The sequence below is a fragment of the Hyaena hyaena genome, unplaced genomic scaffold (assembly GCF_003009895.1).
Source record: "Hyaena hyaena isolate Hyena2069 unplaced genomic scaffold, ASM300989v1 scaffold_488, whole genome shotgun sequence".
Classification (NCBI taxonomy): Eukaryota; Metazoa; Chordata; class Mammalia; order Carnivora; family Hyaenidae; genus Hyaena; species Hyaena hyaena.
The window spans coordinates 497,396-522,276 of record NW_024081122.1 but is presented as its reverse complement, the minus strand read 5'-3'; the positions used below and the strand labels follow the sequence as shown (position 1 = coordinate 522,276).

General features: G+C 42.1%; 1 long non-coding RNA gene across 2 annotated transcripts in view; it reads right to left on the bottom strand.

Annotated features, from left to right (window-relative positions):
* Positions 1-24,881, bottom strand: part of LOC120246815 — a 486,271-nt gene that overhangs the window by 443,007 nt on the left and 18,383 nt on the right. The window contains exon 4 of one of the 2 annotated variants that reach the window (XR_005532157.1): positions 19,975-20,121. The exons of the other annotated variant lie outside the window; for it this stretch is intronic. This is a non-coding gene — a long non-coding RNA (uncharacterized LOC120246815). Of the gene's footprint in view, positions 1-19,974; positions 20,122-24,881 lie in introns of those variants that run through there. 2 annotated transcript variants of the gene reach the window in all.

The following is a 24,881-nucleotide window of genomic DNA, read 5'->3' as shown; positions in this document are numbered from 1 at the left end:
TTTTTTTTTTTTTTTTTTTTTTTTTTTTTTTTTTTTTTTTTTTTAGAAATAGGACAATCCTAAAATGCACAAGAAATCTCAAGGAACCCTGAATACCAAAATTGTCTTCAAAAAGAATTAAATTGGAGGCTTCACATTTCCTGATTTCAAAGCCTACTACAAAGCTACAGTAATTAAGATGAAAATGGCACGGGTATAAAGACAGACATATATACCAGTGCAATAGCACAGAGAACCCAAAGATAAACCCTTGCATATATGGCCAAATGGTTTTCAACAAGAGTGCCAGGTCTAGATGATGGAAAAAGAACAATCTCTTCAACAAATAGCCCTCGGAAAACTAGATATGCGCATGCAAATGAATGAAGTTTGGACGCTTACCTTAATTAATTCAAAATGGATTACAGATATAAACACAAGCCCTAAAACTATAAAACAAAATGAAAGCATTCGGGAGAAACTTCAAGACACTAAATTTGCCCATGGTTTCTTGGACAAGATACCAAAAGCCCAGGCAACAAAAGCTAAAAGAGAAAAACGGGATTACATGAAATTTAAACATCTGCACAGCAAAAGAAACAATCGACAGAGCAAGAAGGCAACCTAGGAATGAAAGGAGATATTTGCCAATCATATATCTGATGGGGCTAATATCCAGAATACATAAGGAACTTCACAACTCAACTACAAAACAAAACAACAACAACAAAAAAGTAGCCCAATTAAAAATGGGCAAAGGACTTGAACAGACAACTCTCCAGAGAAGAATGGTTAACATACATATGAAAAAACGTTCAAGATCACTAACCATAAGAGAAATACAAATGAACAGAAAATAACACGTGTTGACAAGGATGCAGAACAACTGAAAACCTTGGGCATTATTGGTGGGAATGTAAATTGGTGCAGGCTATATGGAAAATAGCACGGAGATTCCTCAAAAAATAAAATTAAATTATCAGATGATCCGGCAATCCCACCTCAGGGTATATATCCAAAAATACTCAAAGTAGGATCTCAAAGAGATATCTACACACCCATGCACATCTCAGCATTGTTCACAGTAGACGAGAGATGGAGGCAACCCAAATGAATAGATGAGTGGTTGGTGGAAAAGTAGTATATACATATGATGGAACAGTATGCAGCTTTTAAAAAGTAGGGAAGCCTGTTGCAGGTTACAATATAAGCCAGTCACAATAGTACAAACACTGTCTGATTCCACTCTTATGAAGCACATAAGTAGACAGAATCATAGAAATAGAACTAGAAAAGTAGTTGCCTAAGGCTCGGGCAGGGTAGAGGACAGAATTAGTGTTTAACGGGTGCAGAGTTTCAGTGTCACAGAAGGAAATAGTTGTAGAAATGTGTTGCACTACAATGTGTGTATACACTTCACTGAATGCACACTTAAAAATGGTTACAATGGGTAGATTTTATGTGGTTTCTGCAACTATAAAAAAATGTTTGCTTATCATTAACTCTCTTAATCAAGGGCCTTTGGCATTGGAAATGGATTTTTTTTTTAAATTCGTTGTTAGAAACATAAAAAAAAATACAAGCAAGCAAGCTACTTTGCTTCCTGGTCCAACAAATATAATTTCAATTTTTAAGACCCTCAAATAAAATTGTAATTAACTACAAACTTAATTCACTATATAATAACAAAATGTGATTTTGTTTGTTTCTTTGGACAAGTTTCTTTTTTAATTTTTAACTGTGGTAAAAAGAGTAACACAAAATTTAGCATCTCAACCATTTTTGAGTGTGCAATTTTAGTGATATTAAGTATATTCACACTGATGTGCAAGAAACATCCAGAAGTCTTTCATCTTGTAAAACTGAAATTCTGCAGCCATCAAACAATTCCCCATTTCTTCCTTCCCTCAGCCCCTGGCAACCACTAGTCTACTTTCCATTCCTGTGAATTTCATGGCTCTAGATACCTCATATAAGTGGGATCAGACAATACTTGCATAAATGATATAATACCCTTTTTTAAATATGTGAAATGCTGCCTTACATCAACTTTTTAAAAAAAATTTAATGTTTATTTATTTTTGAGAGAGGGACAGAGACAGAGTGTGAGCGGGGAAGGTGCAGAGAGAGAGAGGGAGACACAGAATCCAAAGCAGGCTGGAGGCTTTGAGCTGTCAGCACAGAGCCCAAAGTGGGGCTCAAACCCATGAACTGTGAGATCACGACCTGAGCCGAAGTCGGATGCTTAAGCAACTGAGCTACCCAGGCGTCCTGCCTTGCATCAACTTTTAATGACCTCACACAATTAGAATTCTGAGGAATACCACACCAAAACACCATTAAGAAACCAAAATGTAACAAAGACTAGCATATCCTGAAAGTTTTTCAAAGGTTACTTAATCTCTCTATGCCTCAGTTTCCTCATCTACACAACAGAGATAATAGCATCTTCCTTATAGCATCCTGATGAGAAAGAGTTGTGTTAATACACATGAAGTATTTGGAACACTGGCTGGCATACAGTAAGCACTCAATAAATATTTACTATCATTATTAGGTATTCTGTCAATGTTGGGAACCCACCATAATTAAGATGCAATGGCTATTCTCGAGGAGCTCACAATCTAAGAATGTACATGTTCTGCAGAAACTCAGAGCATGGTAGAAATCTGTCAATTATTACCATTTAATAAGGCATTGTTCACTAGATAGATTCAAGAAAATAAAATAGATACACGAACAATTTCTCTAGCTGGAAATTAAGAGTGTGGGTCTTTAGCCAACACACTGAATATTTTCACACTGTGATGTTGCCAAGATGTCATCACTATTATTATTTGCAAATGCAATTAAAAGCAATGGATCTATTTTCACTGTGGGCAAGAATTCAACCAATTCTTACCTCTGGTTTTGAATTACCCATGCAGCAGCTTATAACACGGCTACCTTATTTGTCTGCTCTAGAGACATATGGAAAATGGAAAATGATTGTAATAGCAATAAGAGTTAGTCTTTCTTTTCTTAATGAAATTCTCAAGCGCTACAGTCTCCAGTAATGCAAACAAGCATTTCTGCCTTGGCAGATCTGCACAGGAACTCAGCCAACCGGAGCGGAGCGGGGGATTGTGGCCGGCAATGCTGCCACCTGCTGTATAGAAGGTAGATTGCTTTCCTCTGAGAAAAAACTTAAAAATCGATACCATGACCAGTCCGTGCTCCTCGGTGTGGGTAATTAGCTCTATTATTCTGGTAGTTCAGCACGTGCCTGAAGTAGGTCACCCTTCTGCCTCTCTAGACTCACCTGTCTCAGAGCGCCTGGGTGGCTCAGTTGGTTAAGCTTCCAACTGCAGCTCAGGTCATGATCTCACAGTTCGTGGGTTCGAGCCCTGTGTCAGGCTCTGCCAGCCCCTCTGTCATGCTGACTGCCAGCCCACAGCCTGGAGCCCATGTCAGATTCCGTATCTCTCTCTCTCTCTGCCCCTCCCCTGCTCGCTCTGTCTCTCTCACAAAAATAAACTTTAAACAATTTTACTAAAGAAAAGAATATGTAGACATAAAAAATATTTAGCTACATATAGACCCATCCAGGTTCTCTATGGCCCCTGAAATGTTCACACTTGACCTAAGTGCAATTAAGAGAAAGAGAGGTAGAGCCGGATTTCAGAAAACTTATAAGCAAAGTTTATCTTCAGGGTTCTGTTCACCTTTTGGAGATGTATTTTCCTTTTTTTCCTGCTTTCCAGGCCCACAACCTTTTGATGAGCCTTAATTGTCCAAATTCTCCTTTGAGATATTCAGCGAGGCACATCGCTAGCCTTGGACCCCACACCAACTCAAGACCTTCCCAGATTTCCCCTCAACCATTACCCATCAAAACTTCCTATTCTGGTCTCTACTCCTCAATGATCTGGTTGTTTCTGCCAAATCACCTAAACTGAGAGTTCAGTTACTTTGGGTAATTATTTAATATATTAACTACCCTCAAATGTTTGCATGCTGATAGAGGCCTCTGTCGCTTAATTAAATTAACTAAAAGCCATGAATCCCTGGCAGGATTTGGGACACCATTTAGAGGGACAGAGTGGGGGGTGGGGGGTAGGGGGAGATAACGTAGGTGAATCCGATGAGTGAGACTTTCAGTGATGGGCTTTAAGTCACCCTATATAGATAAGGACCAGCTGCTTTCCCTGTGTCTAGGGAATCTCAGACACATCTACACACACACAGATCTCTTTATGCTGTATACTCATATATATACATACCCACACTCTACACATGGAAAGAAAATGCTACCTACCTATAAACACAAACGTCCTAAACATCTCTAGATTCCATTCATACAAGAGAAGAGAAGTAGTACCCGGTCCAGAGTTCCCATGTCCTTTCCATGACACCAGAGCCCCCTTACATCTACAAAGGGGCTCAGGTAGCGGAGAGGGTAGACTTTAGGAAACCGTAAATCATTCTTGGCATGGAACATCAAGTGAGTGCCTTCATCATCTTGGGTTAATGGTCTATAACTTTTTCTCCCAATTTCCACCAAAGGTCAACATGCCTCTTGTCAAAGAATCATCCCATCTAGCTGAAGCAACCCCCATAAGAAAAGAAATAAAAAAAAAAAGAAATCCAAACTTAAAAAAAAAAACAAAACTGTGTAGCAGGACCTTGCCAGGTGATTTTTTTCTTTTTTTTAATATTTTTTATTTATTTCTAGGAGAGAGAGAGACAGCATGAGCAGGGGAGGGTCAGAGAGAGAGGGAGATACAGACTCTGAAATAGGCTCCAGGCTCTGAGCTGGCAGTCAGGACAGAGCCCGACGCGGGGCTCGAACCCACGAACCGTGAGATCATGACCTAAGCAAAAGTTGGACACTTAACCAACTAAGCCACCCAGGCGCCCCAGCCAGGTGATTTTTTTTCTTACAGCTATGACAGAAGTCAATGGTATCTCTTATCAAAATCATATTACAGGGTATAATTTTAGAATTTGCTTTCCTAAACCCAGAAGTGGATGTTATTGGCATATTAATGCTTAATATTTTCCCCTGGTAAGTAACCATTTGCTCACCAACTTGGAATATAGGATTCCTTTAAGGTTGGCTATGAGGTTAAAATAAAATCGAATGCCCTGAGCTTTAACCATGGAATCTCCCCTAAGAAAACACCACTCTACATACAGAAATATCTCTGACAACAACAGTGTGAACAAGGAAAATGGAAAATCCAAGGTGCGGATGTAGGCAATAATCTGTAACATTATTTACTCGCCATTCACATCCTCTGGTTTTGCTGCGGAGTTCAGTGACAGCAGGAGAATCCATTTCAATATGTATATGGCATTTATTATAATCTGCATTTCATGTGGGGAAACACAAAGCAAAAGGAACAGACTCCTTGACTTCAAAACACTTGGTGTGGTAACATATTTCCCCAGTTCCCATCAGGCTAAAATATAAAATTCCAGATTCATACCTCCAGCCATGGTAAAGCTTCACTCATCGTGCCCGCCAGGGAAATCACAGACCTCTGATAACATTTCTCCTTCAGGGGTGCTCTATATTTTTAAATTCAGTCTTGAGTAGAAAATGTCACTGAAGCCAAAGGCTACAAAACCTAATTAGCAGTATAATGAGAGCCCTTGAAGAGAATTGGAAGACTGAATGGGAGCACTGAGAAGACAAAGTATCCAACTAGACATTCCATCTTGTTGGATCTGAGGAAAACCAGAGAGAACATTCACATACAATGTACAAAATGTAAGTTAACAATGGACTTCAAGTGTATCTTGTCAGTATAAAGTTGAGTTCTACGAATGGTTACCAAGAAGGGCAAAGAACCTCCTTGCAATATTGAAGGTTTAACAATCACCAGGACCGTTGATTTACAGTTCTGATGCTACAAATATTTGTTATAGGAATATTTGTTAAAATGTTTGCTACAGTAAACTCAGATCACCAAGGCTGTTTACTTGCTTGCTTGTTACTTAAAAAGCATTGCAGGGGAGCCTGGGTGGCTCAATGGTTAAGGGTCTGACTTCGGCTCAGGTCATGATCTCACAGTTCAAGAGTTCAAGCCCCATGACAGGCTCTGTGTTGACAGCTCAGAGCCTGAAGTCTGTTTTGGATTCTGTGTCTCCCTCTCTCTCATACCCTCCCCTGCTCACACTCTATCTCACAAATAAACAAATATTAAAAAGAATTTTTTTAAAGATATCATTCATCCCAAAAGACTAGTAAATCAAAAAGTGCTTGTTGAACACTGAGAACATATTGTCTAAACAATGATAGATATAAAATAAATATATTTACATGATATAAATGATAAAAAGATTTTTTAAATTTTTTACCTAGGGGCCAAAAGTTAATTTAACCGCACTCTTCAGTCCATGGCACACTACTATAATTACATACAAAGGCTTCCCTTTTTAGTTTATATTTACTTTTATCTACATCCCCCACATAGCAAACATTCTAAAGTTCAGTAAAACCTTGGTTTGCGAGCATAATTCATTCCAGAAACATGCTTGTAATCCAAAGCACTGTAGATCAAAATTAGTTTCCCCATACGAAATTTCCCCATAATGGAAACTCAGAGGATTCATTCCACAGCCCAAAAATACTCACATAAAAATGATTATGATACTGTAATAGAATACAAAATATAAAGAAACTAAATTAACCTGCAATTACCTGTGAAAACCTTCATGATTGGTGTGAGGGAGGCAAGAGAGAGGAGCGTTATGGTGACGGATGATTTTCACCATCACTAACGGAATCACCACTATCTATTGGCTCAATGGAATCTTTCTCTTTTCGTGCAACTTTAACAAAGAACCTAATAACGCTTGCTTTTGCCTCCTTTTAAGGACTTTGAGGAAATATGACATTGCATTGATGATCACCCACAATCTCTCAGAGAGAGAGAGAGAGAGAGAGAGAGAGAGAAGACGATGAAGAGGAAGAACTATTGGCTCAGTTGTGATCATGTGACATTCGGCATCACTTACTACTTGTATTGCAAGACATCACTCGTTTATCAAGTTAAAATTTATTAGAAATGTTTGCTCATCTTGCAAAACAAGTTACTTGCAATCCTAGGTTTTATTTGTACTTGGTATATATCCTCTATCTAAATGAAATCTAGCCAAAAATATACTCTTGTTTTGTGTACGAGTATTTGCAAAGACAGTACTGTACTCTAGGTCTCTGTTCCTTTTTTCACTCAGCACCTGGTTTTAAATTCTATCCACGTATATATAGATATATACATATATATGTACACACACACACACACACACATGGCCTTATGCTTCTAAACACTATACAGTACTTGGTTTAAAGAGCAAGAAAAACTTTTAAAGTAAAGGTTTAACCATTCTCCATGGTGATATGTGTAGACCTTCCAATATCTGAGTCTGAAAAATCTCTGCCCAGATGGGTGGGTGACGAGGTGAAGGTGGGGCACGGTAGTGCTGTGGGTTAGACGGCTGGGTGCCCGCCCCTGTCTCTGCTAAACCACTTCTCCATGGGATGTGTCTCATGTGGTGAGTTTAGCTTCTAGCTGACTCCTAAGTGGTCAGTTATGTTGTAGATAACACAGAGCCCAGCTCAAACATACCTAAGCAAAAGGGACCCTTTGCTCATCTAGCTGAAACCTGCCAGGATGAAGGGTCATGTCCCAGAAAACGAGTTCCTCTCCATCTCTCGCATTTAGAGTTGGCTTCCTTGGCAGGCTTCATGTGGTAGTGTATGGAAACTGCAGGGTAATATCTACTCAAGGCTAAGATCAGAAAGAAAGAAAGAAAGAAAGAAAAAAAAAATATATATATATATGGTTCCTGCATATATCCCGGGATTAACTATGATTGGATCAATATAAGACTACTGAACCAATCACTGTGACATGGAAATAGAGTTTGCCAATTGGCCAGACATAGGTCATACGTTCTCATTGACCAGCCACAAAACTAGGGAATTTGGGGGCCATGACCATGGAGCCTGGGCTACATAATCTACTCCTGGATCTAGGGTAGATCCCACTCAAACCATGTGTCATGAGAGTAGAGAAGATTTGTGTTCCTGAGAATAAAGAAGTAAAAGCGGTATACTACTGCATTAAAAAAAAAAAAAATGGATTAGGGGCGCCTGGTTGGCTCAGTCGGTTAAGCGTCCGACTTCAGCTCAGGTCATGACCTCACTGTTCGTGGGTTCGAGCCCCGTGTCGGGCTCTGTGCTACCAGCTCACAGCCTGGAGCCTGCTTCAGATTCCGTATCTCCCTCTCTCTCTGACCCTCCCCTGCTCACACTGTCTCTCTCTCTCTCTCTCTCTCTCTCAGAAATAAATAAAACATACCAAAAAAAGTTTTTTTAATAAATAAAAATTTTTAAAAATGGATTAAAGGCAACCAAACCAGACAATTGTTCACAAAACTGGGCAGTGGATAGAAAGATGAAATTTCTCAAAAGTAGAATAATGTCATTCAAAGCCACAGTCAGATGATCACCATGAGGTCTCTGGGCTTAATGTCTTATTCTAACACTCCCAAATTATCATAATCAGCATTTCTGTAATTACCATAATGATATGGAATAGATTATTTTGTGATACAATGTCTCATTTTATGTATATTAGTCTTGGCAATTCATTTTTACTTTAAACTTTGTCATAACTACTTTTTGGTCACTCACAAAGGCTGTTCTCTCCTTTAAAATTTTAATTTTTTTACCCAATAATTAGAAAAAAAATACAGGGATCACTTCTAACACCACAATCAAAACTATGAAAGTAAAACTATACATCTGAGGCAGCTATGTGACAGAATGTTTTGGGGTAAGAACATTGAACCAAAACTTTTTTTTATTACATCAACAAGAGGATTTATTTTCAATAAAGTCTACTACGGGCAAAGTTTGCAGACAGAGGAAGGATTGACAGAAGATATTTGCAATGTCAGTAACTGACAAGGGAATGTTTGCCAGAATATACAAAGAATGTCTCCACTTCAACAAGAAAACGTCATAAACACTGATGAGAGAAACGAGCAAAGCATATGGAAAGGCAGTTCACAGAAGATGAAACTAAAAGGCCAACAAGAACAGAAAGAGATGTTAATAAGCAGAGACATGCAATTTAGAAAAATAATGTACCACTTCATCATCAGATAAGCAAAAACTTGAAAGCTGAATTTTCAAATCTTGCTGGTCAGGTGGGATACACATACACCCATACAGTGAAGGTATAGACAGTGTAGCTACTCAAAAGAGCAGTCAAGAACTATGTCGGGGGCACCTGGGTGGCTCAGTCAGCTAAGCATCCGACTTCGGCTCAGGTCACGATCTCACAGTTCGTGGGTTCAAGCCCCGCATCGGGCTCTGTGCTGACAGCTCAGAGCCTGGATCCTGCTTCAGATTCTGTATCTCCTTCTCGCTCTGACCCTCCCCTGCTCACGCTGTCTCTCTCTCTCTCTCAGAAATAAATAAAACACTTAAAAAATTAAAAAAAAAAGAACTATGTCAGTAAATCAAACACTTACCCTATATTCTCGCAAGGCTGTTTGGGGGTATATATGCCCAAATAAAATTTCAGGCCCATAAAGGGATGTGTATGAGGACGCTTTTGCACTGTTATTTGGGGAGGTGATTTACTAATCAGTGTCCAATCAGGAGAGAGAAACCTCATCATAATTTGAGCAGGAAAACGGAGTATAAAGAATGATTGGTTATGATAGGGTACGGGAGTAATATGGTACTGGTTGGTGAACTTAGACTTAAGTAGATATTATTCGGCAGTTGCCAGAAACTTCCACATGAAGCCTGCCTAGGAAGCCAACTGCAGAAGTGAGAGATGGAGAGGAACTTGTTTCCTAGGACATGACCCACAGGCAGCTTCATGCCGGCAGTTTTCAGCTAGATAAGGAAACAAAGGGTCCCTTTTGCTTAGGTTGGTTTGAGTTGGGGTTTGAGTTATCTACAACCTAACTGACCACGTAGGAGTCTATCAGAGGCCCAACTGACCAGTGTTCCCAGACCAGACACACCCCATGGAGAAGTGGTCCAGCAGAGAAGGGCGGGGCCTCAGCCACCCACTGGTGCAAATTCTAACCCACTACACCACCTTCACCTCGCCACCCAGTCTGGGGCAGAGTTTTCTCAGAGTCGGATTTAGGAGGCTCTAAACATACATCACCGTGGAGAAGGGCTAAACCCTCACTTTAAACTTTCTCTTGGTTTGTAAACTTCTCTTCCTCTTCCCTAGCTCTTCTTCCTTTTTGAAACGAGTGGAAGAGCCACTGCCAAGATCATTCAATAAAAGGAAGCAGAAAAAGTTAAAGACAGAGAAGTCGAAGGGAGAAATTTAACTCAGCCAGCAAAGGCTTCATTAGGCTCACAACAAAGACAAGCTCAATTTCTTTCTTATTGACATTAACGAGTTTGATGTGAGTCCAACGTAGAAGCCAGGCAAATCTGCTTGCTCTTACCGGGGTCCCAGTATCTCTGCAGCTGCTTGCAAATTGCTTAATTCCACAAAAGGTCATCTTTCTTGATTGGTTTTTATTCCTTTGCATGTCCAACCAATCAAGCGCAGGCCAAGCAGATGGCTCGGAGCCGGCCCTGAGGGTCCCAGGCCAGCAGCTGCAGGCTCACCCCGCAATTCACCTGCCCTCCCCATCATGGAAAGCCTTCTTCTAGCAACTGGCTTTTTAACCAGCAACCATGGGAGCCCAGTGGCTATTTCCCGAATCCATAAATGTTACTGAATAAACTCCGTCCATGCAACTCTGGTACAGGCTGGGAGTGCAACAAAGAAACATAACTCCGAGAATAAAATGAAAACAGCTTATATGATTTTACAAAATAACAAACACAGGCAGTAGCAGGGCTGAGATTCAACCTCCCATTTTTAGACCCAGGCTCCTTTAGGCCAACAACATGATGTCTGTCTGGGATGAAAAAGGGACAAGGAAAGAGGAATCTAGCAAAGAGGCAGAAATACAGAGAGCACAGGGAGGGACACTTAAACACAGGATTACATGTTGGTTTCCTTCCAAGTGGTAAGCAGTACACCACTTGGTGGTGTTTTTTTTAATATACTTACTTATTTTGAGAGAGAGAGACAAAGAGATCATGAAGGAGGGGCAGAAAGAGTGGTAGAGAATCCCAAGTAGGCTCCCCATTCTCAGTGCAGAACCCGACGCAGGGCTCAAACTCATGAACCGCAAGATTATGACGTGGGCTTAAATCAAGAGTCAGATGCTTAAACGATGGAGCCACCCAGGCACCCCCCTTTTATATTTTATCTCATTTAATCCTTACAATCAGAAAGGTAGCTGTTACTAGCTCTACATCTACTGATAAGATTCCAAAATTCAAAAAGGCTAAATAAACAATTGCCAGAGGTTATAAAACTCCTCAGTGTCAGAGCTGTAATTAAAACAAAATCCCATCCAGGGGCACCTGGGTGGCTTAGTTGGTTAAGCAAGTGACTCTTAATTTCTGCTCAGGTCAAGATCTCATGGTTCATAAGATCAAGGCCCACATCAGGCTCTGCACTGATGGCAAGGAACCTGCTTGGGATTCTCTCTCTCCTTCTGCCTCTCTCTCTTTCTCAAAAGTAAATAAACATTTTTAAAAATATACTTTTAAAAACCATAATCCCATCCAATTGCAAAACCCATACACACCTTTTGAAAAACATTTTTTAATGATTATTTATTTTTGACAGAGACAGTGTGAGTGGGGGAGGGGCAGAGAGCGAGGGAGACAGAATCTGAAGTAGGCTCAGGCTCCGAGCTGTCAGCACAAAGCCCAATGCGAGGCTCAAACCCACCAATAGTGAGATCATGACCTGTGCCAAAGTCGGACACTTAACCGACTGAGTCACCCAGGTGTCCTTAAAACCTATACACCTTTAATACCAGCCTCAACTATCTCTTCCCCCTGAAGTGCACCAGAGACCTACGTGTTGTATATATTGCTTGATAAAGACCAGACTTTGTGCCCATTCTCATCTACACTTTTTTAAATTTTAGAAATGTTGAGGTCAATATGATTTAATCATGGAAATATTTATTTAGAATCTACTTTATTCTGGACATGCATTCAGTAATTCAACAAACATTTACTAAGATCCAGGCACTCTGTGATGTCCTAGAGAAGCAAAAACCATTAAGCCCTGGGCCATTCCCTCAAGGAGCTTGGAGAAAATGAAGAAACAGACAATTACCAAACCATGTGTTTGTGACCCTCTGGCTTTCTGAACCTCTTAAACCTCTGCTTTGTAATCTGGCATACTGATATAATAATAGTACCCACCAAATCGAGTTGTTGTGAGGATACAAGGAGAAAATGCACCCCAAACACTTTGCATAGTAATATGTGGTAGGAGTTGGATAGATATTATTGTTAATATCAATACCATCAGCAGCTTCAAATGAGGAAATTATGAATAAAGTAAGTGAGAATGAAGAAAGAGGAGTCTACAGAAGCCAAAGACAGATTGCATGTGAATAAGAAAAAGGAACAAAGACAACTCCAGGTCTCTGGCATTGGCAGTCAGGGCTGTGGAAGACTGGTAATTGGAGAGGTTGCTAATTGGCTACATATTATCCATTCTCCCGTTGTTTTGTGGTAATGGAACGTCAGTTCCATCCAGGGTGACAATGGATGTCATTAATGTTCATAGATTTCAGGCTCGCATACAGTTTTAACTGACCTCCCTCATTTCCTCCTTCCTGCTTTTACACTCCCATGCAATGGCAGGATCTCTGGCAACTGTATTGGACCATGAGGTGACCCCAAAAGCAGAAACTGTTCTGTGATGTTGAGACAGAAGGAAGTCGCTTGGGTGCGTGGTAGCTAAGAAGCTACCCTACCACCCATGATTGCCCTAGCTTTGCATTTCTTTTGGACCAGAGCCTAATACCTATTTTAATCTACTCTTATTTCAGGTTTTCTCTAACTCAATCCTAATCTAATATAGGGTGGATGCTAATATGGGGTAGAGAGTAATGCCATTTACAAATACACACTATAAAAGGAGAGACTTCAGTTAGGAAAGGTGAAAGGAAAAATGGCTTTGGTTTAAGACAAGTTCATCTTAAGGTGTCTGTGGTCCCAAGCAGAAGACAAGGGTTCAATGAGCACTAACAGTCATGGAGCTATAGAGAAAGACTTCGAATGGGGACTAGGATGTGCCACCCTAAAATATGCCACCTTGGCATCAGGACTATTTTGAGCTGAAGGTTCATTGCACCAATGATCCTTATCTTCAGTAGTCTCCCTCCATTTATTTCCTGGCCACTTCCCCTTGATTTATCATCTCTCAAAGCCCAAACCCACTTTCCTTTCCCATAAGTGAGGTACCTAGGTGTCTCGGTCAGTTAAGCATCTGACTCTTGACTTCAGTTCAGGTTGTGGTCGCCCAGTTTCTGGGATAGAGCCCCGCATCCGGCTCTGCACTGACAGCCCAGAGCCTGCTTGGGATTCTCTCTCTCTCTCTCTCTCTCTCTCTCTCTCCTGCTCTCTCTTCCCTTCCCCCACTTATTCTCCCTCTCTCTCTCCCTCTCAGAATAAATAAGCATTTTTTATTTTTTTAAAATAGTTTATTGTCAAGTTGGTTTCCATATAACACCCAGTGCTCATCCCCACAAGTTAAATAAGCATTTTTTAAAAAGGTACATAAGCCCCCAAGCCTAACCATCCATTTGAGTTTTTTTCTATGAACCTCCATGCAAAAAAAAAAAAAAATTTTTTTTGCATGTGACATTTCTGCATCTAGTGATAGTACATTAAAATATGGAACACCAATGCTAACCTAAATGAATTAAGCCTTAGCAGCTCCAGCTGCTAATATGGTCTGAGGTTAATTAATGAATATACATTTAGTTTGCCACCAGACATGAGACAATCAGCCCTTTTCTAACTAATTCTAACTACATCCAGTTAATTAAACTTATAATTAGCTGGAATTCAGATTTAAGTCCAGAGCATCCCACATTTGCCGCCTCCAAGAAAAGGATATTTTCACTGTGATGGTATCAAAAGGGTTTTAAAGGAACTATTTTGAGGTTTCACTTTTTGAATGAAAAAACTCAACTGAAGATTTTTAAATTGCTAATTCCTGTTTCAATTTTGAATTCTGGCCACTTGAAGACCATAGACAATAGGGTCTAGTCAAATAATATTAATGGTATCACAATTACTTGGATAAGTTTGGAGGAGCAAATTTATTATACATGAGCAACCATTCTATCTATGGTAGATGTGACTAACTGATCTTGGCTTTATTTCTCACTTATCTGGGAAGCAGTATATAGAATACCTCCAAATGGTTTCTCTCAATAGAACAGAGCTCATTTATGAGACGAAGCTTACTGATTATTGAGGCCCTAGAGGAATCACAAGAAGGATGAAAAGGAGAATACTTGTGAAAGAAGTGAGAGAAAGAGAGCGACAAGAATAAAATCAATTTTAAGGGGAAAATGGAAAGATAGTTGCCTTGTTGATATAATTTAAGTTAGCAAATAGGGCTGGTAGTCTCCAACTACCTTCAGTTAAATTCTACCTTTAGATACTCATTCTTTTGAAAGTAATTTCTCTTACTCAACAGGAAATAACACCGAAAGCTCACAAACATAATACCATACCAGTCATTAACAACTTTATCATTTATTTCTATTATATTGAGGTATAATGGAAACGCAGATTAGTTTCTGGTGTGCAATATGACAATTCAAAATTTGTATATATTACAAAATGATCACCTACAGAAGTTTAGTTAACATCGTCACCATACATATAGAATTTCTCCCCTTGTGATAAGAACTTTTAAGATCTACGCTCTTAGTCACTTTCAAATATGCATATGGGATTACTAATTCTAGTCACCACGCTGTACATTACATCCCCAAGACTTATTTTATAACTGCAAGCTTATACTTTTGACTGCTTTCACCCATTTTGCCCACCTCCCCATCTCCTGCTTCTGGCCACCACTAATCTCTCTGTATCTATGATCTTGGGGTTTTTGCTTTGGTTTGGTTTACATTCCACATATAAGTGAGATCAGATTGCCTTTCTCTTGGTCTGTCTGACCTACTTCACTTAGCATCATGCCCTCAGGGTTCATCCACGTTGTCACAATTGGCAAGATTTCATTATTGTCTTATGGCTGAATAATATTCCAGTGTGTGGAGTGTGTGGTGTGTGTGTGTGTGTGTGTGTGTGTATGCCACATTCTCTTTATTAATCCATTGATGGGCACGTAGTCGTTTCCATATCTTCACTATTGTAAGTAATGCTGTAATGAACATGTAATGAACAGGAGTATGCCTATATCTTTTCAAGTTAGCGTTTTCATTTTCTTTCAGTGAAATACTCAGATATAGAATTGCTGGATCATAAGGTAATTCTATTTTTAACTTTTGGAGGAACCTCTCTCTATACTGTTTTCCATAGTGGCTGCACCAATGTACATTCCCACCAACAGTGCACAGAGTTCCCTTTTAGCCAATTTTCTTCACCAACACTTATTACTTCTTGCCTTTTTTTTCAAGTTTATTTATTTTGAGAGAGACAGCATGATCAGGGGAGGGGCAGAGAAAGAAGGAGACAGAGAATCCCAAGCAGGCTCCACATTGTCAGTGCAGAGCCTGATGCAGAACTCAAACTCCTGAGCCACGAGACCATGACTTGAGCTGAAACCAAGAGCTGGACACTTAACCAACTGAGCCCCCCAGACTAGATGTGAGGTGATATCTCATCATGGTGAAGCAATTTCAATATTTTTGATCTTGTATTTTCATCCCCTGACATTTCCCTACCAACAGCCTAGCCTCCCATTAATAAAAACTATGTGCCTTTTCTCCTGTCTTTTATTAGTTTAATTCATAGGCTACTTGACCCTAAATTCCAGGGTGTAAGGAAATGTGTTTCCTCCCTGACTTCTTTCAACATAATGCAGAAGTCATGAAAAAAGGAGTAATCAGGGAAAGATCTTCAAATAAGAAAAAAAATAAAACTCAGGGGAATTCACTACTTCCCTGACAGCAAAGGAAAGTAAGCCATTGAAGGAAAATGAGGAGTGACAGAGAAAGGAAAAGAAAATGTGGAGAGTGGGGTCACAGAATTTAAAGGAGGTGAGCATTACGGTAAAACAGCATCAGACGCTATAGACGTTTCCAGTTAGATGCATCCAGAGGATTTAACAACAAAATATAACTGAAACCATCGTCATCATAATTGTTTCAGTAGCAATGAGGAGGGAGCTGAAAACAAGCTGCAAACGAAGAGAAGATAGGGAAGGGCTATGCTTGCTCCCTGCTGCGGTGGTAACAAATTACCACAAATTTAGTGACTTGAGCCAACATAAGCTTATTATCCCATAGGCTCGTAAGTCAGAAGCCAAGAGGACTACACTTTAGTTCTCACCAGGCTAAATCTAAGGGCGCGCTGGCCAGGCTCTTATCTGGAGGCTCCGGGGGGAAAATCTATCCTTTCAAGTTGTTGGCAGAATTGGGTTCCATGTGGTTGTTGGACTGAGTATCCCATTTCCTTGCTGGCGGCCAGCCGGGGATTCGAGGGGCTGCCTCCATTCCTTGGCTCCAACTTCAAAGCCAGAGATAAATAGCTGGTCGGATCCTGGTCACACTTTGAATCTCCCTGACCTCTCCTCCTGGTCCATCCTTCCCGCCTTCCTTTTCTGCTTTAACGGCTCCAGTGATCACACTGGGTCCACGCAGATAATCGAGGTTAATCTCCCTTCGTCAAATTCAGCGGACTGGTGACCTAATTCTATCTGCCAAGTACTTTCATAGAAGTCTCTAGATTAGTGTTTGATGAAGAAGCCAAGGGATTGGAATCTTGGGGCAAACGTTGTTAGAATTCTGGCCACAAGTGGTAACAACGAGCATAGAAACTCTTTCAAGAAATCGGGTTATAAATCTTTGAGAAGTAGTGTCGTGCCAAGGAGAAGCTGTTTTGGGTTTGTATAAAATGGGAAAGACTCAGACACATGCAGAGTCAGAAGGGAACAGCAACAGAGAAGAACATTTTGAAAATAAAAGAGAAAAAATGTGAAAAACGGAGCCACCTCTGAGGAGGTAGACAGAAGTGGGGCCCGGATCACAGGCGGAAGCCCCTCCTGGGTGTTACAGGCAGGAAGGAGGGGAGGAAGTTTGTAAGTGTCAAGAAGTTGCAGTTGTAGAAAGTCATTAAGGGAGTTCTGCTAACCACCATTATTTTCTCTCAGGCAATTCTCAAAGTGGTGTCCCTGGACCAGTACCATCAACGTCACCAGAGAACTCACCAGAAAAATAAATTCTAAGGTCCTACTCCAGACCTACTTAACCAAAACCTCTAGGAATGTGGCCCAGAAATCTGTGTTTAACAAGCCCACCATGTGATTAGGATACAGCTTAAGTTTGAGAATCACTCTTATGGTCAAAGACAGGGTCATGCCTAAGACTGCAGAGGAACGGGTGCTGGGGAAGTCGTGAAGAGAATGTGAAGGTTGGAAAGAGCTGTGGGAAGAAAAAGGGAGAAGACTGAGAACATATGGCGGCCACGATCCTGCCAGACTCCAGGAAGCAAATTCTAGTCCTGGGTGTATAAAGATGGAATGTGAGATCCAGTAGTCTTTTGACCAAAAAAAATAGGGTAATAGAATTATTACCTATTGGAATATGAATTATTGGCAATATATATGGACAATAGAAATAACTGATAACAGGGGGGCATCCTGACTGGAGGAAAGAACACTGCTTTTGGGTTTTTTTTTAATTTTTAATGCTTATTTATTTTTGAAACAGAGACAGAGAGAGAATGAGCAGAAGGGCAGAGAGAGAGGGAGACACAGAATCCGAAGCAGGCTCCAGGCTCTGAGCCGTCAGCACAAATCCCGATGCGGGCTTGAACTCACAAGCCTTGAGATCATGACCTGAGCTGAAGTCAGACGCTCAACTGAGCCACCCAGGTGCCACAAGAGCATTGCTTTACCGTCAACATGATCTGGATTACACTCTGCCACTACCCAGCCTGGGAGTTCAAGAAATTGACTTAATCTGAGCCTATTTCCCCAACAGGGGAACAGAAATAGAACAGAGGTGTGGAAATCCCAGCCCGTTAAATAGAGCACATGGAAATTCTTAGCCCAGAAACTGACACACAGGTGAGAACTATTATCAATTCACTGGGATATTTGTCAGATTCTGTCAAACTAACAGATGAACCCTAGATCATGTTTCCTAATCCTGGTACTCTCTGCTCAGTTTCCTCCAGCGAGGCTGGACTCCACACACCTTCTCATTTCAGGACCCAACTCAACAGAGAAGCTCCACAGACATCCTAGATGCTCGTGACAGAGAGCAAGGTGCAAAACTGTGATCGCAAGCAAAGCAGTGGCATTTAAAGCCACCCACACTCCACTCGCCAGCTCAGGTCATAAGGCCAAGGTTAAAGCCAGTCAAGTGGCCATGTGAACACCACTCAGGAAAACACGGCAAGGGTAGAGAAAGAAAAAATAATATGAACATATTCTATTATCCTATTATGATGACTCTGAGTAATACCAAAGATGTTAGCCTGGATTGTTTGGGATGAAGCTCTAATGAAAAGCAAAAGCCAGGGGACAAAGGGCATCCCGACCCTCATCAAGACGAGAAAGCCTTTTTCAGATTCTGGAAACTTAATTACTTTTGCAACACACATGTTCGTTATCTCTGACCACATGGTCGGTATATTAGTTTTCTAGGGCTCCCTTCATACAATTCCATAAACTAGGTGGCTTTCACAAAAAGGCAGTCCCTACAGTTGTGGAGACTAGAAGTCCCGTCAGCAGGGCTAATCCCCCCCTGAGGGCCGAGGGAAGAATCTGTTCTAGGCTCTACTCCTCGGCTTGTAGACGGCCATCTTCGTTTTCAGACGGCGTTTTCCCTGTGTGCATGACTGTGTCCACATTTCCCTTCTATTAAGGACTTAATAAAAGGTCACCTTCTATTAAGGGACCATCCAGCTTCAGTAGAACTTCATCATAACTAATTACATCTGCATCAACCCCATTTCCAAATAAAGGTTACATTCTGAGGTACTGGGGGCTGGACTTCAATACATGAATTTGGAGGAACACAGTTCAACCCATAAGAGGCAACATTCAAACATTTAAGAGACCGGCCTTGTTTTCAGGCAAGACATTGGATTGCTACTCTCCTATCCCAGCCTTTCTTCTTGACAAAGGAACCCCAAGTAGTGAGTTTTAAACGCTGACAAAACAGAGCCATGAACTGGGTCCCTTTACATACTAAACCGGGAACTGACATCTTTCACCCACTGGGAAGCCTGGGGTACAGAACACTAGTCAAAAAGACAAATCCTAGAGAGCCTCAAAGATCTCTGAGGATTCTTGGTCAAGTCACATTCGTTGTGTAAGCTGAACACTTGCCATCTGCCCAAACTCCTTCATACCGAGGCCAGAGTCTGTGCTGCCTCTTTGTGGCTAAACACATGCTCGGCTGGTTATGGATCAGGAAGAGGCAGGCGGAGAAGGCCAGCTGACCACAGGGCTGTGTGGCCCGTTCCCACTCACGGCGGCTTCAAGAGTCAGGAGCCAGCAGGTAAGGCTTCCGGGGACCACGCGTGATCTCACCAGGACAAGGCCTCCCCCCAACACCTGGCTCCCCTTGACCTTTCTTACTTCCGTCAAGGCCACATTCTATCTGGCACTGCAAAGAACAAGGCCCCTTCTCCCTCTTCCCTGTGGGCATCTCCCGCTCCTAGAAAGGTCACTCCTTTCATAGACAATGTTAGAGGTCAGCTTGCACCTGCTGTCCTCTGCCGAAGTAAATGATCATCGTTCACTTAGATGGGATTTACTGTCTCCCTAGCTCTTTGTCGGTCTCTCTGCCACCCTTTTGATTCTTTATAAACTCTTGCCCTCCTCCCAAACCCACCAACACCGTGCTGCCTCCTTCCCACACCCACACCGACCCTTCTCTTACCTGTGAAGGCTCAACTCAGCAGCTCAGGGAAGGAGGGGCGACCCCTGCATGTGCTCCTGGGTCCCCAGTAAGAGCCATAAGCTGATTGTGACAGATGACGCTGTAATATTCCAGATGACGCCGTAATATTCCCAGCCTGGGCTCAGAGCAGACCTGGAGTATAGATGCGGTCCTTCTGTCACATTCCTCAACATCGCATGGCCCCAGGACTCAACCACCGCCAGAATCCAGGCCGGCTCAGCACGGAAGGAGTTAACTAGGGAAGGCCCGCAGGGTCTATCCACGCTCCTGCCAACAGAACTAAGTTCTGGCCCAGAGATGTTCATCAGGACCCACGACCTGGTGCAATACTAACATAGCACCTCTACCAGGGCTCCTGGGTGTCTCAGTCAGCTAAGTGTCCAACTTTCAGTTCCAGCTCAGGTCATGATCTCCCGGTTTTGTGAGTTTGAGCCCTGCATCGGGCGCTGTGCTGACAGCATGGAGCCTGCTTGGGATTCTCTCTCTCTGCCCCTCCCCAACGCCTGCACGCACTCTCTCAAAATAAATAAACTTTTAAAAAAGTACCTCTAACAAAACCTCAAAAGACTGTGCTGGGTTGTATAGACAGCAAAGCCTGGAAAGTGGCTCCCACGCCGGCCCGAAATGCAAATTAAATATAATAAAGGTGCTGGTGGGGAGGGGAGACTATGATGGATCCACCTGCATTTCTAGGGCCTTTGTCTGAATCCTCTTCCCAGTGGACCTGAGCCAAGACATCAAGGTTCCTCTGTCGGGGCTACCTGTCCCCTGAATGTCTGGAAGGGGGTCAGCATCGTCTTCCGAACTTCCCCCACACCTTTTGCTCAAAATCACCTCAGCAGCCAAAACACCACTCCTCAGCGCCAGGTGGACATGAACACCCGCCGGCTGGGCCTGCCTATGTCCACGCCCTGCGGAATCGCAAGCTCCAGATGTCCAAACCCAAACTGACTAGCATCCGCCACAACCCACACAGAAGCTTTCACGGCCCAGCCGCAAACTCAGCCCACTGGATCCGCCCCAAACACCCTGCACCTCGTGCCTCCTCCACTCACCACCTGTCCAGGCTCCCCGTGTTGCACGGGTCGTGAGGCAGCGGGGCAGGCACGTGAATGAGAACACCTGTGTTCAGACCGTGCTCCTTCCACAAACCAGCCCAGTGCTTCCAAACAAGGCAGTGAACTTGTTAGCCTCTGTATTCTCACATTTAAAATAGGACCTAATGGGGGCACCTGGGTGGCTCAGTCAGTTAAGCAACCGACTTAAGCTCAGGTCATGATCTCATGGTTCGGGAGTTCTGGCCCCACGTTGGGCTCTGTGCTGAGCGCTCAGAGCCTGGAGCCTTGTTTCAGATTCAGTGTCTCCCTCTCTCTTTGCCCCTCCCCAGCTCGCACTCTGTGTCTCTCTCAAAAATAAATAAACTTTTAAAAAAATAAAATAAAATAGGATTTAATGAGGCAATCTCAGTAAAGAAGGGTTTGTCAGTCTCCTTGAATTCTGAATTCAGTTCAGTGCCCTTGACATTATCCTCCTGGCGAATAGTGCCTCCAGAAAGACAGCCACTCTGTGTCCCTGCACCTTAAATAAAATGGAAAGTTGGGGCACCTGGGCGGCTCGGTCAGTTAAGCATCTGACTCTTGGTTTCAACTGAGGTCATGATCACACAGTAAGTCAGCTCTGTGCTGACAGTGTGGAGCCTGCTTGTGACTCCCTCTTCTCCATCACTCTCTGCCCCTCCCCCACTCACTAACACTCTCTCTCTCTCTCTCTCTCGAAATTGAATTAACAAACTTAAAATTTTTTAAAAAATGGAACCTCAAACTTGATTAAAATTAAAACTGTTTCACAATTTTACTGAATCTATATTTAAGTGATTTTATATACAAAGAATATTATTTTAGCTCTGTGTGTCTGAAAGAATGTATTATACAGTTTATTTAAATAGTCTTAACAATACATATTCATTTATTCAATAAATATGGATTGCAATTATAATATGTGCCTGGTATTGTTCTAATTCATAAAGACATGTGTGAACTTATTTCATCGGTGATATGCTGTTTATTTTAAATTATTTCTGTGTAAAAAATATTTTTGACAAAAATAAATTTCTAACTGGTGCCATATCACATGATTTGAAAACAATTTATATCAAAATATGTATTCACATCAACCTTATGTTAAGTCCTCAAAATTAGTCAGAAACTGCCATCACCACCTCTAAAGTTCTGAATTCATTCATTTTGCATTAAAATACGCAGGGGGTTAATATCTGTATGTTTTATTTCTAACTGACAAGATGAGAAAAAGGGTCACCTTCTCTTTGCAATAATACACTGGGTATGGATAGCATTTGCTCCCATTTAATGAAAAAGAAAACTAGAGCATAAGCAACACTCTATTTTCTCATTTTCACCTATACTTTAGGCTAGACTTTCACTAAAATATCTGATCAGCAGAAGATAACTCAAGCCTATGATAAATATCTACTTGAAGGGGATTGGCAGAAATGTTTTCAGTTTCCACTCCTAACTTGCTATATATTTTTTAATTTTTTTAATGTTTATTTAGTTTTGAGAGACAGAGTGTGAGTGGAGGAGGGTCAAAGAAAGAGGGAGACACAGAATTGGAAACAGGCTCCAGGCTCTGAGCTGTCAGCATAGAACCTGACACAGGGCTCGAACTCACGAACCGTGAGATCATGACCTGAGCCAAAGTCAGACGCTTAACCAACTGAGCCACTGAGGGCCCCCCATAACTTGCTATATTTTAAAGTCTAACCAATGGCACTTTATAGGAGTATATGAAACAATAGCTAAGAGCAAAAACCACCAAGTATATAAAGATGCCCGGAATAGCTACTGGTATTCAGCCACGTGTAACCCATCCGCCATGCGGGGGAATCACAAGGCTCTCATTTAAAACACACCTAGAGGGGCGCCTGGGTGGCTTAGTCGGTTAAGCGTCCGACTTTCGCTTAGGTCATGATCTCGCGGTTCGTGGGTTTGAGCCCCGCGTCGGGCTCTGTGCTGACTGCCAGCTCAGAGCCTGGAGCCTGTTTCAGTCTGTGACTCCCTCTCTCTCTGACCCTCCCCTGCTCACGCTGTCTCTCTCTCTCTCTCCTAGAAATAAATAAAATCTTTAAAAAAAAAAAAAAAAAAACACACCTAGAAGGGGCGCCTGGGTGGGTAGTCGGTTAAGCATCCGACTTTCGCTTAGGTCATGATCTCGAGGTTCGTGGGTTCGAGCCCCTCATCGGGCTCTGTGATGACTGCCAGCTCAGAGCCTGGAGCCTATTTCAGAGTCTGTATCTCCCTCTCTCTCTGACCCTCCCCTGCTCACGCTGTCTCTCTCCCTCTCCTAGAAATAAATAAAAAATATTTTAAAAAAAATAAAATAAAATAAAACACACCTAGAAGATCTCATGTTGTTCTGTTTCTAAAATGCACACAAATACTATTATACTTACTCATTCACAGACACTGGAACCCATTGTCTGTAGTGATGTAACCACCCTCAAACACCTTTGCAAACCATGCATCCAGGAGCACTTCGCAGGGGGTATATCTCATAGTTTCCTTTCCAGTGTGAAAGGAAACACATCCTGCTGCCTAAGAAATTCTTCTTCCATCCGTCCTGCAATCTAAATACCATACTACTGCTCCCGTTTAAAACCTTTTATTAGCTTCCCAAAGATTTGGGAATCAACTCCAAATCCCTTCACAAGAAATACACACCAGCAGACACAAGCAAGTGTAGTCATCCTTCAGGGCCTTTGTAGACCCCACCCTGGTGTGCACATCTCGAATTTTGCCGGATGTGTCTCCCATTCTTTGCTAGGAAATTTCCCCCATGAGCTAACACCTCCATATCCCTCTAAACATTCAAAGTTCACTTTTACCAGGAACCTCCCTTGACCCAAAGGCCTGTCTTTCTTCCCCGGCCCCTCTCCTCTGCCCCCACACATGCCTCTTGTTCTGAATCACTCACAACACCCCTACAACTCTTCCCCTACCGTTTACGGTAACTGAGAGGTAATAAAGATGCTTCCCTTCTCTCCTTAATTGTAGAGCTGGGGGGAACAGCCAATGCCCAAGCCTCAAAGGCTAAGAATCACAGAGATTGTTCTCACTACCTGCCCAGTGGAGGGTCAGCTGTGGGTTCACTCATCTTCTAAGTGAAAGGAACAGTCCTCATCTGAGATGTACTTCTGCCTTAGCAGAAGGAGAGAAGCAGGAGAGGTGAAGAAACATCCCAAAGGTTCCTGAAGATTCTAACAGCCCTTTCCAATCATACTGGCCAAATCAAACCCCGTGGCTAACTAAGCCTGAGGCCAGTGAGGTGGGGACACACAACGTTCCCAAGACAGTGACGGTAAATCTCGTGACAACAGGCAGACTTCTGCCTCCTTCTCTTACAGAGAAAGAGAAAATAATCCAGAACAATAAAGCGATCTGCTATCGGCCAATAGCTTTCCTCCTCCATCTTCACTAGTAGAAATTAAATCCGCACACGGTTGTGCTATGCAGGTGAGGCAGGACCCATCGGCACCCATCTGAGTACGCAGCAGCTCCAAGTTTTCCATTTTCTTATGTTGGGCTCCAGGGACTTACGACCTTTTTTACCCAATCCCTCTTCAAAACTGCCACTTCAGTTTTAGGTCATAGGAGCCTATTCCCTACTTCTTCCAAGACTCAATGTGCCAAAGAATCCACTGTTCCTTTCTAGAGCCTTCTTTGCAGTTTATACCAAAACAACACACCAGCCTTTCTCCTATCCTTGCTAAGCACGAAAGGAAACAGCAGTGACACGATGGCCACCAGTGGGAAACTGAGGGGGTTCAATGTCCCCAAAGGCCCCACCGTCGTAACCTGACTGCTTTCTCGGCAGAT